The sequence below is a fragment of the Taeniopygia guttata genome, chromosome 2 (genome assembly GCF_048771995.1).
Source record: "Taeniopygia guttata chromosome 2, bTaeGut7.mat, whole genome shotgun sequence".
Taxonomy (NCBI): domain Eukaryota; kingdom Metazoa; phylum Chordata; class Aves; order Passeriformes; family Estrildidae; genus Taeniopygia; species Taeniopygia guttata.
The window spans coordinates 106,772,765-106,791,193 of record NC_133026.1 but is presented as its reverse complement, the minus strand read 5'-3'; the positions used below and the strand labels follow the sequence as shown (position 1 = coordinate 106,791,193).

Below are 18,429 nucleotides of genomic sequence, written 5' to 3'. Positions count from 1 at the left end.
TACAAACCCAGTTGGGGAAGGCGCATATGGCTGAGGGGAGTTTTCCCTCTTGTGCATTACTAGTTTTTGGAAGAATATTAAAAATAGAATTTGAAGATGAAGCCACGTTTCTTGGAGCACATAAGTGTGTGATTACTCTAGCTTTTCCTTTTAATTTCTGTCAGCCATTCCTGGTCAATTAACCTATTTGTTCTTGTTACAACAGAATGACAAAGCATTCCCAAATGGTGCGAGATTCCTACATGAGAAGTCCTACCATGTTATTAGGTTTATCAGTTATTAGGTTTATCACGTAAAGAAAAGAGGAAAACCCAAAAGAATGCGTTGGGTTGGATGTGTTTTTAAGCAAGAGAATTAGTCATTTCTTAGGCTGCAGCAGCAGCCGTAAGAAAAAAGGCAGTTGTTATATTTTGCATTACTTTCTCTAAAATACTAAAAACATATCATAAAAAGCTAATTGCAGATATTCTCTGGACAAGTCTGCTTCTACTCAGGGGCTTTTCTGGGCAGTTTTGGCCTCGTAGCCTGGTCTTTCTCCTAAGAAATGTCAGTAAAGTCCCTGAATTAATGGACTGTGAAGTGCTTAGAAACATACCGTTTCACAAAAGTATACAGCGAGGATGTGACACTAATGGGAGGTGACCCGTGGGTTTATGACAAAATAGTCCACTCTAACAGGAACAACAACAAATTAATACAGCTTCTGTGCACAGAAGCTTTGAACAAAGCAATACACAGTGGCGTGGGAGGCAAAGAAAGGTAGAATAAGGGAAAAGTGACCAAGAATAAGATTTGTAAATTATTTGTCTATTCACGGTTTTGTTATCTTCAGGAGAAGGCAGCTGCAAACTGCAGGGTAAAGAAAATTAAAAAGGCAAGGCTCCATTGTAATTTAGTAATTGGAGAAGGAAAGTTAGTAGCATTTGGAAAGATGTCACATGAACCTAAGTGGTAAATTCCGGGATTTGCTTACACGGATTTGTTTTATTTTAATTTTGCTGCTTAAAAAAAAATAAATATAGATAGACACATATAGAAAAATTTTTAAAATGCAGTGCAACTCCTTCAATCTTTTTGCAATTCTGCATGGTTGAACATTTGAAATGAGTTTGTGTATCACCCCCAGGCATTGATTCAGACTTGACTGGGGCAAAGCAGACTCCATGTGCTTATTTTTATACACGTCATTTGGGAAGTTATATAGCCAAGGGAACAGAAAATGTGTTGCTCCACTGCCAAATTATCCCATATCCCTCGATCAAAACGGGAGGTGATCCTAATCAACAAGTTGAGCGACCTTAGTGAAATGGCAATGTCAGGTCAACTCTGGAAAGTGAAGAGACAGAGCTAAATACAAATAAAAAGAAAGAGAGAGACAGAAAGGAAGAAAGAAACAACCAACAATCCTTATAATTATCATCATCTGCTGCTTTTCCCTCTTCTGGCAAAGAAACACTCCATCCATTTGCAGAAATCGCCCGCGGAAACGTTACATCAAAACTAATCACAACGATTAAAATCAGCTTTTCTGTGCAAGAGGAGAGTAAAAAGCAAGTTGTAGGCTGGAATGAGACTGTTTTTTCCACCAAAAAAAATCCGAAAAAATACACACGCGATATATATATATATCTTTCTATATGCACGTTTCGAAGGAGATCAATTTTATGCCCGTGTGATCAGTTAATTTAATTTAACTTTTATTTCGGAGATTGATTCAGACTGGAGGTAGAGACATGAGCTAATTGTATCCTGATCCTTGCCTTGAGGGGTTTCAAAGCCCTGGAGCAACTATTCTCTGTATTTTGCTCTGTCTACCTTAGCCAAGCTATTGCATTTCTCTCTGGTGTAGCGAGGAGAGCAGACCGCTGCCGGGAGAGAGAAATATCGGAAGTGTGAGTTGGGGGGAGAAAAGGGAGAAAGAAGGGGGGAAGGAAAAAAAAAAAAAAAAAAAAAGGAAGGGGGGAAAAAAAAAAAAAAAAAAAAAAAAAGAGGTACACTTTGGCGGCTCCGATGTTCCAGGTAAGGGCTGCTCGGGATTGTTGTTGTTTGCAGCGGAGGGTGCGGAGGGACTCGGGCGCCTCTCGCTTCCACGCATGTGCCGGGCGCTCGCACCCCGCGCGGGGACGCGGCGCGGCCGCCTCGCCCGCCGCGCTCCCCCGCGCAACCCGCGCCCCCGCGCAGCGCCGCGGGGAGGCGGCGGGCAGCGGCGGCGAGCGGGGAAGGGGGAAGGAGGGAAGGAGGGAGGGGGCCGGGCGAGGGGCGCCTCCTTTCCCCGCCGCTGCGATGGGGGGATTCGGGCGGCGGTGTGTGCGGGGCGGGCGGGGGGGGGTGTGTTTAATTTCAACGTGAGTGTTTCCGCGCTGGGGCTGCGCGCCTGGCATTGTTCTCCGCCGGGCTGCAGGAGGGGGCCGCCATTGTGTGTGTGTGTGTGTGTGTCTGTGCGAGAGCGGAGGCACCTTCCCCCGTGCCCGCGCCCCCTCCGGAGCCCCCCGCGGCGCCCTTTGTTGCCGGGGCTCCCCCCGCGGGGCAGCGGCGGCCGCGCTCCCTCCGCGCCAGGACCGCGGGTGCCCCCGGGACCGGCAGCGTTGCCCCGTCCCCTGTGCCCGGCGCCGGCCCGGATGAGGGAGCCGGTCCGCCGGCCTTAAAAAAAAAAAAAAAAAAAAAAAAAATTTAAAAAAAAAAAAAAAGAAAGAAGAAAGAGAGCCACCCGCCGCCTGTTTCCAATCAGCGCGGTACAAGTTTATGTGAGCGTGCCCCGCGGGCACCGAGCGTGCTCGGACTGTTCGGGAGAATTAAAGATGGGCGAAACGCTCCCCTCTCCTGGGCGGCGGGGGCTGCCGAGGAGCGCGGCTGCTCCCCGGCCGGCAGGGAAGGGAAGGGAAGGGAAAGGAAGGGAAAGGAAGGGAAGGGGCCGCAGCGCTCGGTGCCCGCAGGCAGCGCCCGGTGCGCGGGGGGGCGCGGTGCGGCTGTTGGCTCCCGTAATTGTTGTTCCCGGTCACGAGCCTGGAGGAAAGGCTGGGCCTGGAACGCAACTTTCCAGCTTCAGCTGCCCCCGAACTCCCGGGGGCGGCCGGGAGCCGGAGGCCGTGGAAGGGGGCTGGGCGCTGCGGGCGTGGGGAGTGGGGAAACTCCGGGGTGACTGGGGGAAGTTGGGTCCTTCAGCACGCCGAGTCCGGCGGGTTCAAAAAAAAAAAAAAGAAATGAAAAAGAAAAAAAAAAAAGTAAAAAGGCGTCAGTTTGATAGGTGCGGGTGGGGTTCGGCAGCGCCCGCGGAAGGATGCAGGCCCCGCGGGTCGGAGGCACTTGGCGAAACTTCCCTTTGCCTATTCAAAATGACTGCGGTGATTTTGGTGTATTAATTGCGCCCGAAGCACAACACAAAATGTTCCAGCACACGCTAGAGGTCCCTCTCAGAGCTGTCAGACGTTAGCGTGTTTTCAGGTTGGGTTGTTCTTCATTATTTATTTTTCCCCCGCTTTAACTGTTTGAACAAAACCGGCTGTCCCTTCAAATGCAAGCGCAGCGAGCGTTGTTCAAATAAGGGCGAAGAAAGCTTTGCGACTTTATTGTTTGTGCCCTGGTTGTTTGGGCATCAGTTCATAAACTGCGCTCTTGAAAAAATGGATGTAAACGGTATTAATTTCATGCAGTGATTTATGAGTTTTGTTTGAAATAGCCTCACCGTTTGTTGTTGGGGCCAGTTCCAAATTTTGTGCTCCGTTTTCTGTTTTCTCATGTGAATCCTGCCATGGAAGTAAACAGCGTAAAACTTGAATAAGGATGCCAGGCAATGGCTTGTGGTTTTTAAAAGAGAAACATGCAAGCAAGCAAAAAGCCAAGTATTAAGATTATAAAGAGTCAATAAAGATGATGGAGGCGACTAAAAATCATTGATCCCAAGAAATTTCCATATCCAGACCGTGTTAGAGAACTAATTAGTCCCCCCAGTCTTCATGTATTACAACAATATTATCACCATTTTACGGATGGAGAAACTGAGAAATAAAAAGAAGGTCACTGACTTGCCTGAAGCCATATAGCAAATAAAAGATAGATCTGGAATCAGCTAGGACAGATTTAGATCTCTTGCTGATTTGCACTGCCGTAACCATTGATTTCAGTGGAGCTCTTCTGGATTTAAGTCAAGTTTGGACCTTATGTGTTCCCCTGTCCCTAAGAAACACTGACTTAATGCAAATTCCATTTTGACCATGAGGGAATTAGATGCAAGATTTTAGGGAGAGTATTTGGTGCACATCCACTCTTTGAAAGACAAATTACTGTGAAACTTTAGACTCAGCTGGCTTTTGAGTATTATTTTTTCCCCTGTTACAATGTCATTTGTCACCTCAGCATACTTCCCTAGTTGGGTTTTGATATTGCAGGTTTTTTAATGAATGATTTTCTCATGTCCAGTGCAGGTTTTTTTACTGGATTCTGAGAAACATTTCTTAGATATCTTAGAATAGATATCTCAGGATGAAAGCTTCAGTTTTATGTTGGAACACCCTAAGATTTTGTGTCAGGAAAACTTCCATTCATTGCAGATTTCACTCAGGCAGAAATGAAAAATTGCATGAACATTGTATGTGAAAACAGCCAGGCTTTCCCCTGCATGGTGGAAAGGCTGCATGTAGACTTGCACACATAGGCTCTTTATTGGATTATGGTAAGTTTATATATGGAGAAAATGCGATGTGAAGGGAAATATTCACTGATCATAACAAATGTTTGTACATTATTCAAAGTGGGGTCTCTCACAATTAACAAAATACCAAATCTGCCAGTCACAGTCAGATAGCATTTCACATGAGCCTAACTGGGAAGGAATAATAATTTCTGCTTTCTGTGTTCCAACTACTTTAGAAATATTTTCAGGATACCATAAAGCAGACACAGATGTACAGATTGTGGTTGTGGTGCTTTACTCTTAATTTATTAATGTTGTGCTGGTATATACAAACTTCCTCCACTAAAGCACAATATAAAGTTCCTGCTTTCATGTCATCAGATGAATTTAGGAAGATGCTGGTACTTCAGGGAGCTGACATTCCCTCAGTGTTGCTGACATCGCTGCAGTGAGGGTCTGACCTGACATTCTCATGTGTGTGGAAGCAGGCATAGATTTTGGATGTAATTAAGACTATTCCACCCCATCCCCCTGCTCCAATTTCAGCTTATATGTCTGAAACAGACAGCATTTAGTTGGGAATTAGCTCCACAGAGTGCATATGGTTTGTTTAAGAACTTGTACTGGCTCCCTGACTGGGCAGAGTTTTAAATGCCAGAGCTTCAGCCTCCTTTCTCATGTTCTGTGCAGTAAACTACTGTGCCTCGCTTGCAGTGCATGTTCAACTCTTCTACCAGAGGAAAAATAATGTTGATCAGAAACAAGTTTTAGTGGAGATGCCTGCTGTTACTTATTTTGGATCCTTTTACACTTGCAGTGGAGCCAAGTTGGATCTCTTTCCAGGAAATAAATTTAGTTTGTTGTTGGTTTTTTTTTCTGACAGAAACATAATTCTTACTCTAAATGGAATCTTTTCTGTTGGTCTGTGTTGCATTTATGTTTTCTTTTTACAGCCAGGATAAAATTAATCTCTGGTATAGTGCCATTAACTTCTGTGTTGTTTCAGAAAGCATTATTTTGTTTTTCTGTGTTAAACAACAGATTTCTGTTTTCCCACTTTCCACAGAACACATTTTTTTAAGAAAGAAGTTTGATTTTAGGAGACAAATATAAAATGTACATCTTCATTTTTATTTTGCCCACCTTTACTACTTGTGCATGCAGAGAGCTCTTCTTTTTCTACTTCTATGGTAAATTAGGTTGAGTATGTATGTTTGGAGAATGTCTAGGCAGGAGAAGGGAGTAGCTACTATCTTTCTGGCTGATAATACCTTAGAAAAAGAAGTGAAAGCCATTAACACATTCCATACTGATGATGAATGCTGTAGCTTTAATAATCTTGGGTTTTCTAATGTGCATTTTAATCATGCTCTTAATCCAGAAATCAAATTAACAGCATCCCATATCCAAATGAGCTGAAGCTGATGCTGTAGAAAGTTCAGTCGTAATCCCGTGTTTATGAAGTGAATGGCTCACCTGATAACCTCTTGCTGATAGCTCCTCATCTGGCTGCCTTCCCCCACTGGCGGTGGAAGCCACGGTTTGATGTGGTTGGCAGGTTTGTGCAGACGCGGCTTTGCAGGTGTTTTGTACGCAGCCGAAGTCTCCGGGTGAGGGATACAAAGTTTAGGAGTGCTTGCTGGGGCAAAGGACAACTCATCCTGACAAATTATTTAGTGGCTTTTACTCAACTGGTCTTCTTTGCCCAGTGCACTGATGGATAAATAACAGCCTTTTAAAAAACCCAAAACTGAAAAAATAAATACTTCTGAACAACAGGGTTGCTCAAAGAAGATAGGAAAAGGAGCTCTGTCTCACACAGGTTAATGGCTCTTTCTGCTTTACATCTATGGTTGTTCCCCCTTAGCCAGCATTTATGACTCAGTTCTGCCTCAAACCTCAGGTTCAGGATAGGCATCAATGGGTTTGCCCTTATTTTCCCTGGCATAGTTCAGGATGATTTGCAGGACAGATCCACAGGCATGTGCATCCCACTTCTGACTCTGTGATTGTGGTTGCCTCTATCTAACAGGCTGGTGTGGGAACAAAACTGCTGTACCAGGCTTTGTCAGACCTCACCTGTCAGCTTTCAGTTCTCACAGGTGATCTCTGAAGCCACATCAAGATTGGATCAGGCAGAAATCATGGGAGATTGTCTCAGACATGAGGAAATGTTAGTATTTCTACATAAGTCGCGGGTGAAACTTAATCTACAGCACAGTGTGCATCTCCAAGCGTTCGTCTTTGAGGAAGGTGAGCTTAAGCTGGAAACACAGCTAGAAGGCTGACTGGGGAATGGACAGTCTGGCTTTTGAAAGGAGATTAGAAGAGGTTTGAATGTCATTTTTAGCAATGTGTAGTCTGCAAAGTGATATGAAAATCCTGTCAAGTCACACAGGCAGTGAATCTCTGAGAGAAGTAGCTATCCAAGCTAAATTACAATAAACATGGATATAAACTGGGCCTCTTTAGGCAATAGTTTCCCAGAACATTTTCAGATGCATTATCTAGAAGATGCATCATTTAAAGTGAGACCTTAAATTTGGTAATACTCTCTTTTGTGCATGCCTTTAAAACCTGGGCTACTTGGAGAATATCTCCAAAAAGGTTCCTCTGTGACCTTAGTTGTGACCAATAGGCTATGATTAACTAAGTTTTTTTCATCAACATTTCTGTCAGTGGATAAAATAAAGAATATGCACATTTATATATATGTGTGTATATTATATACACACACACATATAGATAGATAGATAGATAGATAGATAGATAGATAGATAGATAGATAGATAGATAGTGTTTATATATAGATATATGTGTCAACAATCAATTTCCATACCCAAAAACCACTGTTTATTTTTACTGTTCCTTAGATAGAAATTTGAAAAACGCCAACTGATGGAAACAGTTTTTAAACCACAATTTTTTCACGGAAAAAAATTATCTATTTTTATATTCAGTGGAAATTTTGCATAAGTTTTGTCAGTGGGAGGAATTTCTGATTTGCTCTTCACATGGGATTCTTAGTTTATTTTCCAGCTGCAAAACTATTTCTCTTTCTATAGTTCTTAATTTTTTTTTCCAAGTTAGACCTTTAATGCTTACAGTTTTCCTATTATTTATTTAGTGGCATTCACTTTATTTTCAACACATTCTGTAAGGAGAGGGAGATTCAGCAAAGAAACATGAACAAAGAACCCTTTTTTCTTTTCCTCACTTCCTTACAAACTTAACTTAAAAACACCCTCTCGATCATCCACTCACCCAGTCAACTTTCAGCGCGCTAATTTGCTTTCATACCCAGTCTGTAAATCCTGGTGGGGCAGGACCATCTCCCCTCCTGCAGCAGAGCACTGCAGGTATTCAACAATCAATAATATCCCCTGCCATCAGTATTGCCAGGAGAGCAGGGAGAAGAGAGGCGAGGAGCGGCAGGCGCTGAGTGGAACTCCGAATAATTGTTGGAAACCAAAGGATCCAGAGGCTGCCGAAGCAGCTGAATATTTTCTTCCTAAGAGCACTTTGCCTTAAAACAGCTTTATTTCCCTCCGCGAACTGCACTTGGCGGCATTAGGTGGAAGATGCGTCGCGCAGCTTCCAAAGGGAGTACAGGTCCATCAACACGATCTCAGAGGTGTCAAGGGAAGGAGGGAGGAGCGCCCTGTTCACCAGGACCTCGGGAACGGAATGGGATGAAATGGGGGTCTCTACCTAAAATACCGATGCGAGTCTCCCCAAGACGTTTTCTAAACAAGGCAAGACTCACCTAGAGGTTTACTTAAGTTGCCCTGAGAGGTTGATGGGCCATCCGTTTTGCAGAGGGGCTCAGTGTTGAATTATTCACAGATCGTTATCATTTCTGTAGCCCATTATGTACCCATTACACCGAATCTTTTCCAAACACTAAATAGAGATAATCCCTGCGCTAACGACCACTCACACAAGGTAAATAGACATTCCCGGCTTGCCAGTAACAGGCAGGCTTGACACCATTCATCTACAGCAGCCTGTTCTGCTCTAAGTGGGATGGCAGGAAAGGGGTTTTGCAGGCTTAACATCTGTACAGGAGAGGGCCTATAGTGATGTCAGGGCAGCTGTCCCAGCTGATGGCTGTAGGTGAAGGCATGGAGACCATTACAGGAGAAAATGAGAAAAGGGCTGACTAAATGGGCAGAGGACAATTTACACCGTGGTTATCAAAGGGGGCTCACAGATGCAAGGAAGTTAGGGAGAGCCTTGAAGACTGGCGAAAGTCCAACGGAGGAATTCAGAGTCAAAAGGGAGAGCTGGGGCAGGTAGGACTCCAGCCTGTGTTGACAAACAAAAGGCCAGTGGGTTTATTCTAGGCATTCAAGAGAATGCAAGAGAATTCACCTGGTCACTGACGAGATCCAGGTGAAATCTCACATGGATCTGCAGCTGGGTTCTGGAGAAGGGGGAAAGAAGCAGTGGAGTTCAAGGATGGCTGCAGATGTGAGCTGAGAGTCAAAATGAGAAAGTGCAACCTTCCATATCCTCCAGCTGTTCCTTACAGTAGCCTCTGTGGTACAAAAATAGCTTGGAATTCCTGGAGGCAAAATGAGGACATGATTTTTGCTATTAGCAGAAAACTGAAATTCTAAGGCTGGCAATGCTTTTTCAAGGAAGAGACTTCCTGAGAACCCAGTAGACAGGAGTGTTCCTGTTTGGGAAGAATTCTGGTCAGCAATAAAACTGATGGCTCTTTCTCAGGGAGAGAGGTGGTTCTTTCAGAGAAAACTGTGGCTTTGAAAAAGCATTTTCTTTAACTCAAAAATTGACATTTATTATTGGCTGCATACAGTCTTTCCTTTTTTCCTAGTCTTCCTCAAGTATTTCATCAATGTCCTGCAACTGAGAGTTCCACAGGTTGCTGAGACATAAGCTGTAGAGTGATATCCTTATTCATTTATAAGCTAATGCCTTTTTTAATTCCATTAGGTGCTCTCTTGTTTTATGAAGGGCATCTGATTTCTCCTTCACACTATTCATTATTTTATATACCTCAATTCCATCATCTTTTACTGTTTTCCTTTCTAAATGAAATAGTTCTGGTTTTAATCTTTTTGTTTAGAAATACCCCCACATGTCTCTAATCTTTTTTGTTGCCTTTGGCTACCTAGTGTAGCTATCTATCACTCCCATCTTGCTTCTCACTGGATCTTTTAAAGCTAGCTCCAAAGTCATCAGCGTGAAAGAGACTGAAGGATGGTATTGTGGTCAAAGTATATTACTGAGACTCAAAAGTTCTTCTTCCAGATCTCCTGCCCTATGACCTTAAACTAATCACTCGGCTTCAGAATTTCACTTTCCCTTTTAGTTCTGGAGAATACAACAGGGAAGTCTCAAAGAAAATAATTTGTTTCTCCATGTCTACATGGAAATTATTCTAGATGCATAGCCATATTAAATGTAGTGGTTTTGATTGTTTTTCCACAAGGCAGCTGCATGTGTATTGAAATTTGTAACTTCTCCCTAACTTTGTATGGTGCTTGACTGTTTCCTATTTGTTACACTCCTCTGATATTAGGTCCAAACATATTCAATTAAGCAATTTCTTTTTTGATATTTTATGGTGAGCTTCATATGGAAAGTATGAGTTGCTAGCGATTTGGGCCAACAGACATATGACTTTCATATATCCTTGGGGATTTAGAAAGTCAGCACAGTCCTGATGAAAGTAAAAAACAGGATCAAATTCTGACTTTTTACATGTAGGACACAGCCTGTTCCTGGGAGACACAAGGTACCCCTAACTCCCACTCATACTTCCCACATGTGGGATCTAGACCAAGGTGTTGCTGGCTTGCCTCCAGTCTACACCAAGTAATTATCCACAACCTGTCAAGGCTCTTAAAAGGAGCAGAAGACTCACCCATCTGGTTCTCTCTGACGTTTACAGCAGGGCCTGGCTGTTACATATTTTTAGCACCTCTATCACTCTCCGAAAGCCCACGTCAGGTCTGGGGCACCTTATTGCCTGGGTGTGTAATTTGGTGCCTGATTTCTGGCACACAGGAGCCAGGAGCGCTCTGGATGGGTGTGCGTTGCTGTCACAGCCCCACACTCCACGGAATCTCCCAGGCACACACCTTCCCAAGCGTCAAAGGTCATGTGTCAGGCAGTGGGAGGAGAGATCTATGAGGTGTCTGAACTAGAAAGCCTTTATTTTAAAATCTTCTTGTGCCACAAAAGATGCTGGAAAAACACACTTTGATAGGATGCTATGCCAGTAGAATGACAAAAGCAATTTGCTTAGGTATTTGTAGCATAAAGCTAAGGAAAACTATGCTGCTTTACACTGCATTTTTTTGTCTTTTGTCTGCTTGTTTTACCCCTAACCCCCTAACCCCATAGCTCTTTTTTTTTTTTTCTTTTTTTTTTTGCCTTGATGTCTCTCTTTCCCTTTCTAAACAGCTCCTGCTTTCATGAACCCCCAGACGGCACTATCTGATCCTTCCACTGGAGCTCAAGCCTCTGTACATATTCCTGTGCAAGCCCCAGGAAATTTGGTGTTCTTGTGGCCTCTGTGAAAAGAGGCCAATCCTGGAAGACTCCTGATAACCCCATTCAGGTCAATAGGCTTGTTTGTGTGATTAAGGATAACACATAAGGATGCTCAGGGGTGTTGAGACATCAAGAATATTTGCAGCTTTAAAAAAGGAAAAGGGTAGTTTGGATTTTGGTGGGGTTTGGAGTGCTTTGTTTCCCTTATGCCTTATAGCTGGCATTTTGTCATAGCCTTCTGCTCACTAGCATTCCCAGGACACCTGAACATGCTCAAAAAAAAAAAAAAAAACTTCCGTGAGAAGTCAGTGAGCTTCATTAAATTTTCAAAAATTTAGAGCTGTGATCCTCTTTGCCCCTCTCTATGGGTGGCTGGCCCTGCCAGATTCTGATTGCTTATGTGAACATTTGATAAATCTCACTGTGGACTACATTTGCTCTTTCACCCAAACAGTCATCACACACATTTTCCTAACACTTTAAAATTATGCCTGCCAAACATTTTCTGATGTTAAGTTAAAAGCCATCTATTACTGAAGTGATTTTTCAGCCCTTGTGGGCATGTTTTTCTTCCTTTTTTTTCTTCTTGTGTAGTTCAGATAGTTTCAAGCTCTTTTAAACAGGCTACCAAGGGTCAGTTTCAAAAAAAAAATTTCTTCTTTCGTTTTCTCCTAAAAAGTATGGTAGTGCTATTATTTTCTTTTATGCAACTCCTTTCAAAGCTGAATTCCATTGAATGTAATGTTGTCTTACTGCCATGGCCACAGAGAACTTAACATAAAGCTGGAGATTGCCACTTATTCTCTGTAAAGGTGTCAGTCTTGCACTTACACCAGGAAGGAGACTTTTCCCATTGACTTAAGTTAGCCACAGCCAAATAGGCCCCATCCCACCATGCTGAAGTCGATGTCACTCTCTCTGAAGTTGATGTCACTCTCCCTGAAGTGGCCTCCACTGTGTGCAGTGACATTTATGCCCTGCTCTGCTCCTGAGGCATCCAAACTGGTGATGTGGCTCAAAGGGTGCACAGCTCCCACTGGCTGCCATGCTCACCCACTGGGAGGGGAACTGGGATGGACCTGGATCCAGTTCATCCAGACTTGGAGCACTCCCAGGTTCCTCAGTCTAAGCTGGACCTGTGTGGATTTGGTTGCATCTTTGCAGTCCTGTAATCTGGTGTCATTCATAGCCAGGCTCTACATGCAAACCATTTGTTCATATGCAGAGCTTTGCCTGACCCTTCCCTAATTTTTACTTCCTGTACAGATCATATTCCTCCTGTCAGTGTGGGAGCAGAAAGCAAGATGTCACTTCTTTCCTCCCTTTCCTCCCCTTCTCAGTGCTCTGGGCATTTTCCTTTAAATGCCTCTATTATTCCTCTGGGTTCCAGAGCTGTGCATGGTTTTTGAAACTGATTAAAGCAGTTTGTCCTACCATGGCAGAGAGATGCTAAAACAAAGCATGTGTGTCTCTTGGTCTTAAACCAGGATTTTTCTTACTCTTTTTCCCCAGTTGCTTGTTTAGCAAACATGGTTAAACAGGATCATGGTGTAAAAAAAAACAGAGCAACTCTTACCTTTCCAGAGACCACCAGCCTGATAACACAACCAGCTTTTTTCCCATAGCCTGCTAGTGCCCTTGAACTCACTAAAGCCTGCTCTAGCATAAAATAGTCTGACCTGAATTTATCATTTCCCTTCAAAGCGCCTTGGCAGGACCTTTATTTGAAATTGTATTTGTTGCTTGTTTGTGTCACAACTGCACTTCATGCAGTTTCTAGAAGTGCAGAGACTTGGGTCTGGGCCAGTCCTAAATACAGAAGCTAATACACAATTACGCCCCCAGTCTGGTGAAATGCAAGAAGTACAAAACATTGTATAAAGCGTCCTGGGGTGCAGATAGAAGCCTAATAACAATATCACACTTAAACTGCTCTGCAATTAAAATATAATCCTTTATATTTCTTGCATTTGGAGGGAGGAGAGAGTTGGATAGAAGTGCAGAGAAGAGTCAGAAGTAGAGGCATTACAATCTTTACCCTCAACATGGAACTACTTAAGCTTACCATAATTGCATCACAGAAGGTATGCATACCCTGAAACCAAAAAGGAAGCAGGAAGGATAGAAAAAACAAACACAGCATGATGAACCAAACAGGTAACCTTCAGGAAAAGGAAATCTAGCCCTGGCTAACCCAAAAGACAGGAACGTAAACTGGCAAGGGAAAATGAAACACGGGGAAACAGGAGTACTGAGAGGATATTTCAAATGCAAAGAGACACATTTCTACAAACAAACCAGAAATTAAAATATCTAAAACAGAATTAGTGAATTTGCTGGATCAAAGGGGGCAGCTAAAAATGACAAGATACAATTATAGGCACTACATTATATCCTCCCATCAGTCTTTACCAATTGAAAATGCAGTCAGTCTCTAGATAGTCTATTTAATTACTGTAGATGGGTGCCTGTCAAACACTGAGGTATCAGAAAAGAAACTGCAGGATTGACATGTTAAAGTAACAAACCTCCCAGAGCAGATGGCATCAATCAAGACTGATAGCTGTTAACAAAATCATACATGTTTCCCTTAAAAATAGGTTATTCTGCTATACAAAAGCAATGGAATAGTGCATGTATTTTACTTTAAAATCAAGATCATCTCAACCAAATGGAAAAGGAAGAAATGTTGAAATATAAGTTGGCAAACTAAAAATTTGCTTAATGCTAAGCATGGCTGATCCAGTAACAGTGAAACATGCCTTTTATAATTTCCTAAAAAAATCTTGAAGATCTCAGTGATTATGCAGATCCATTTAATATAAAGTTTTAAGGAAATTTCAGAAAGTCTTTGATAATTTATCTCAGAAGATGTTGCTAAGAAAATCTAATTCATAAAGTGAGATGTGAAATTCTGCCCCAGATCTGTTTTACAAAACAAAGGAAGTGTTGCAGGAATGAAAAATGAAGGGTTAGCAAGGAAGACAGTAGAATACTTTGATGAATTATCAGGGACATATAAACATAACAACACTGGGAAAATTATCTGGCCCCTTGGTCATCCAGGGTGAGATGACTCTGAAAAAATATGGGAACTCAAACTGAGTTGAGGAGGAAAGTGACATTAATTTTATTGCTTTGCCAAAATGGAAAGCACCAAATGCAAGAGGAAATATTTTGCGTTCTCTGAAAACACTCTCAGGTTATGAAAAACCTCTTAAACCCTCATATTTTTTTTGTTATGTTAGAGCAGAGCAGGAGTGGAAGGGGCAGACTGATGCTCAGTCACCTGAAGGCAAAGCTGGAGAGGCTCCATGCAGCACCAGAACCTGGAGAGCAGTGAGAGGGACTCCCTGAATGCAGCCAGGCTCCTCACCCAAGTGAACTGGTCTGGTCACCCTGCTGAGCAAGAGTTAAGCACAGAATGGACCCAAAATGCACCAAAATAGCTGGTTTGTTAAGAGAGGAGATTGAGCATATCATAAAAGTAAATTATACAGTAAATGCAGTTGGGAAAATAAATTCAATCTTTAATTTTGCTCTGCCACAAATTTTTTGTGTAGCAGTGTTAGTTTGTTAAAAAACCCCCAGTGTTATTCCTGGAAGACTCAACTTTTCTAAATTCTTTTCTAGAACTGGCTGCAGCATCACTCCTGCCTATTTCCATGTTTATTTCCTTGCCTTTGCGTACTGAACCAGCCAGGGCAATGGTCTCACAAAGATCAGAAATGCAAAAGGAAACATAAAGCCAGAAAGTCTAAAGCTGATAAGAGGAATTATATTTTGATACTAAATGGAAATCCCTGGTGCAGGTTGGTCCATTCCAACTCAAACTATTCTATGATTTAAAGATTCTGTAACTGACAGCAAATATCATTCAGCTCAGCATGGATTGGCATAGTGAGGTTCACCCAGGGTTGGTCCTTAGGAGAGAGACAGAAGAGAAGACTGTACAAAAATGGGACTTAGTGCCTTACAACAAAGCTGTGATCGAGTTTTAAGGAGAACTGTACTGGAGCCTTCACATTTTTTCCTGTAAAAATTACTAAATTTTGTAATCCTAAGGTTCCTTTCACTTCTCTTGTGCATTTTCATTCCCTTACTCCTGCAGTGATCATGTTCTGCTGCAAAAAGTGTTCTGTTTGTTATGAGTTATTTGAAATTTTGTCAGTCCTGGAGTGGGCAAGAAAGAAATGGAGAGATGCTTGAATAAAGAGAAATCCTCATTTATAGAAATGAATAGGACATGATTAAAGCAGTGAATAAGTTCCTTTCATCTCACACCAAATACAGTATTTGTGGGATGTCAGGATTATGAATTTCTTGAGAATGACTGAAGTTCAAAATACTCATATCTGTAATTTTGCAGCTAGTGGCACTTCAGGGTCCAGGAGTCACCAAAGGAAATTACAGAGAGGGAAATAATTTGGAGAAGAAACTTATGACTCAAATCATAGTAGAGAAATGAAATGTAGTTCCAACATAAAGTACATGCTTTAGTCTGCAAGCTAAGAAATAATCATATGAAAACTCTCTGCCTAACCTGATCTGCAAATAAAATCCATTTAATTCCTCCACCTTTCCCTGGCAAAGAGTAACATTACAGGTGAAATGGTAGATACCTTCAGGGTGATATTACCAACACTGAATTTTTTTATTATCTAAAACAAAACAAACAAACAAAGATGACTGCATTTTGTTCCTCTTAATCTGTGTCCCCAGTGGATGCTTCTGATGTTCTCTGAGTATTTTAGAAAAAACTACATTTGAAAGCCCAGGATTTTACTTTTGTTTTTCATGACAGGACTGATAATCTTAGGTGCAAAAGAGAATTCTAGGCTATCACCTCTTGTTGTGTGTGCAGGAGAAGGGGAAGGAGGAAAGTGAAAAGCCACATTGTGCAGTTTTCTGTTCACAAGCACAGACTGTGTCATCTCCACAGCTCGGTGCACGTCTTTATGTATATTCTGGGATTAATGAATATGGCATTCATGTCTGCCAGTCACAAAATAGCAATTTGCAAGCTGCTCCAAGCATCCCTGCCTGTGCCAGGGTTTCATGGAGGTGGTCAGAGCCTCACAGGAGTAGACACACTGGACAAAAATTACTATATTCAGCTACGCATAGGGAATTCCCGTTTCCTTGGTTATCTAGTACTACTAGATTTGCAACTAGATGTTCTATTGAAGGCATTTTCAAGTGTTATCAATAACTTCTTCAATCCATAAACTGATCACAGAGCAGGGTAAAACTCACTGCTAAATAGAAAGCACAACTACATCCCAGTAGACTGGCAAAACAGAACAGCAGGAGTCACTGTACTAAGGCAAAGAAATGTATACCAAGGTCTGTCCAGAAGTTAAAAAAGAGCAGGTAGGACATTCCTTAGTCACTCACAGGGAAGGACATGGTTGCTCGGTGCACCAGGCATTTTGTGAATGGTGGGAAGATTATGAGCAGAGAGTTAAAACAAGGAGATGTATTTTTGTGCTCTGTTCTGAGTGAAATGAGAGAAACAAGTTCCCAAAAGACACAGGGAGTCAGCCATAGAAGCAGTAGATTTGTTTTCACTGTGCTCAGATCCTTTCTTTTGCTATGAGCAGATGACAGCAAAGTCATCATAAAAATGATGATTATTTGAACAGAAAAAAACACAAATTAATATAATGGTAGTAATGATATTGGCCATCTATACTGTTGCATTTTTTTATCAGCAGATTTCAAAGTCTATAAAAAATAGGTGTTTTATTTTGGATGCATTTCCCAGAGAGGGAAACTGCTGCACAAAAAAAATAGAGTGACCTATCCAAATTCAGCCAGGAGGCAATTGGCTGAGTCAGGAGTAGAAACCAGAGTGCCAGCCCAATGAGGGAGGAATTCTAAAACAAATAGAACAAAGCAGAAATGGGAACAATGTCCCCACATTTCAGCAGCGAGAAGTGCCAGCTACCTTATTCACCATTTCTTTAAAACATTAGCACACACCTTTTTTTTTTTTTCTTTCTGTCTTTCTTTCTTTCTTTTTTTTAGATGAGTATTTAATTAATTACTGAACTGGCTCTGCCATTCCTCTACAGAATAAAAACAAGCACTTAAACAAGTCTCTCCTGTCAACCCCACCCAACACCTACTCAGTTACAACAGATGGATGAGTGCCACAGACCAGATGTCAAAATGATCCCATATTTGATTCTGCACAAGAAACTGTAGCATGCTGCAGAAGAGAACCACTCCCACAGTAATATTCTTGAAATGCCAGGTTGCACTGATCCCTGTTAGAGGTGATGTGCACAGAACCCAGACAGCAAAGGCTGTAGTTGCTGCCACAGCTGCCTGAAATCTTTCCGTCTCTTCTAGTAGCCTTGCCTAAATTTTGTTGTCTTCTAAAAGTGGAAAGGGTTGTTGGAAAAGGATATAGAATTACCTGGCTAGTGTGGGAATCCAGGGCTTCCCTCTGTCTGCCCTGGAGGGCCTGGGACCCTGGCAGGGGTCAGGAACCCCCTGTACAGAGCCCCGAGAGACACTGTCTCTGATCTCTGTCCATGGAAAAGAGTTTTCAATCTTACAGGATGAATTACAAGCTCTGAGTGTTTGATATAAGGAATAATTAAGTGTGGCATGGGTGCAAAAGTAAAATTTTAGGATTCTAGATTAGGGTTTCAAAGGGGACAAGATGGAGGAAATTTGGTGTCTTGTCCTTTTTCTCCTTCATGCCCTCCATGTTTCACTGTAGTGTTGGCATTTTTCTATTGGTTTAGGCTGGGGACACAGTGTTCAACGTAGATGATAGATATTGGCACATTATTGTAAATATAGTACACGTAGTTTCTGTTATATAATGTTTGTACCATCCCACTGAGGGGCAGAGCCCTGCACACTGCCCTGCAGGACAGACCTGCGGCAGGGCAGCAGAACATGTTAGAGATAAGCAAGAATAAACAACCTTGAAACCAGCACAGACGAATTATGGCTTCTTCTTTGGCAACGGGGCAGAAAGACAGACACTTTCTACAATCTCGGAATCATCATTACCTCAGATTCTGACAGCTAGAGTCCAAGAGGGATGAGATTAGTGTCTCTTCTCCTTGGAACAGCTTTGGTTGCACCTGCTTTTGTAGTGCCTAGTAAATACGGCTGCTTAGGATGCTCCTTGCTGCCCTTTGACATCAACCTTGCAGGACAGGTGATCTCTCCTCTGAGACACTTAAAGTCTTCTCCTTCAAAAATTAAGAGATTCAGATGTGGTGTGGACAGGGATGTATATATGTGAAGAA

At 42.3% G+C, this 18,429-nt stretch overlaps 1 protein-coding gene across 1 annotated transcript in view; it reads left to right on the top strand.

Annotated features, from left to right (window-relative positions):
- The first annotated feature begins 1,778 nt into the window (after positions 1 to 1,778).
- KCTD1 (potassium channel tetramerization domain containing 1) overlaps positions 1,779 to 18,429 on the top strand; it is a 100,236-nt gene continuing 83,585 nt past the window's right edge. Inside the window, exon 1 of the mRNA XM_030266119.4 lies at positions 1,779 to 1,892. The gene's annotated coding sequence lies outside the window, so the exon portion shown is untranslated. The remainder of the gene's footprint in view (positions 1,893 to 18,429) is intronic.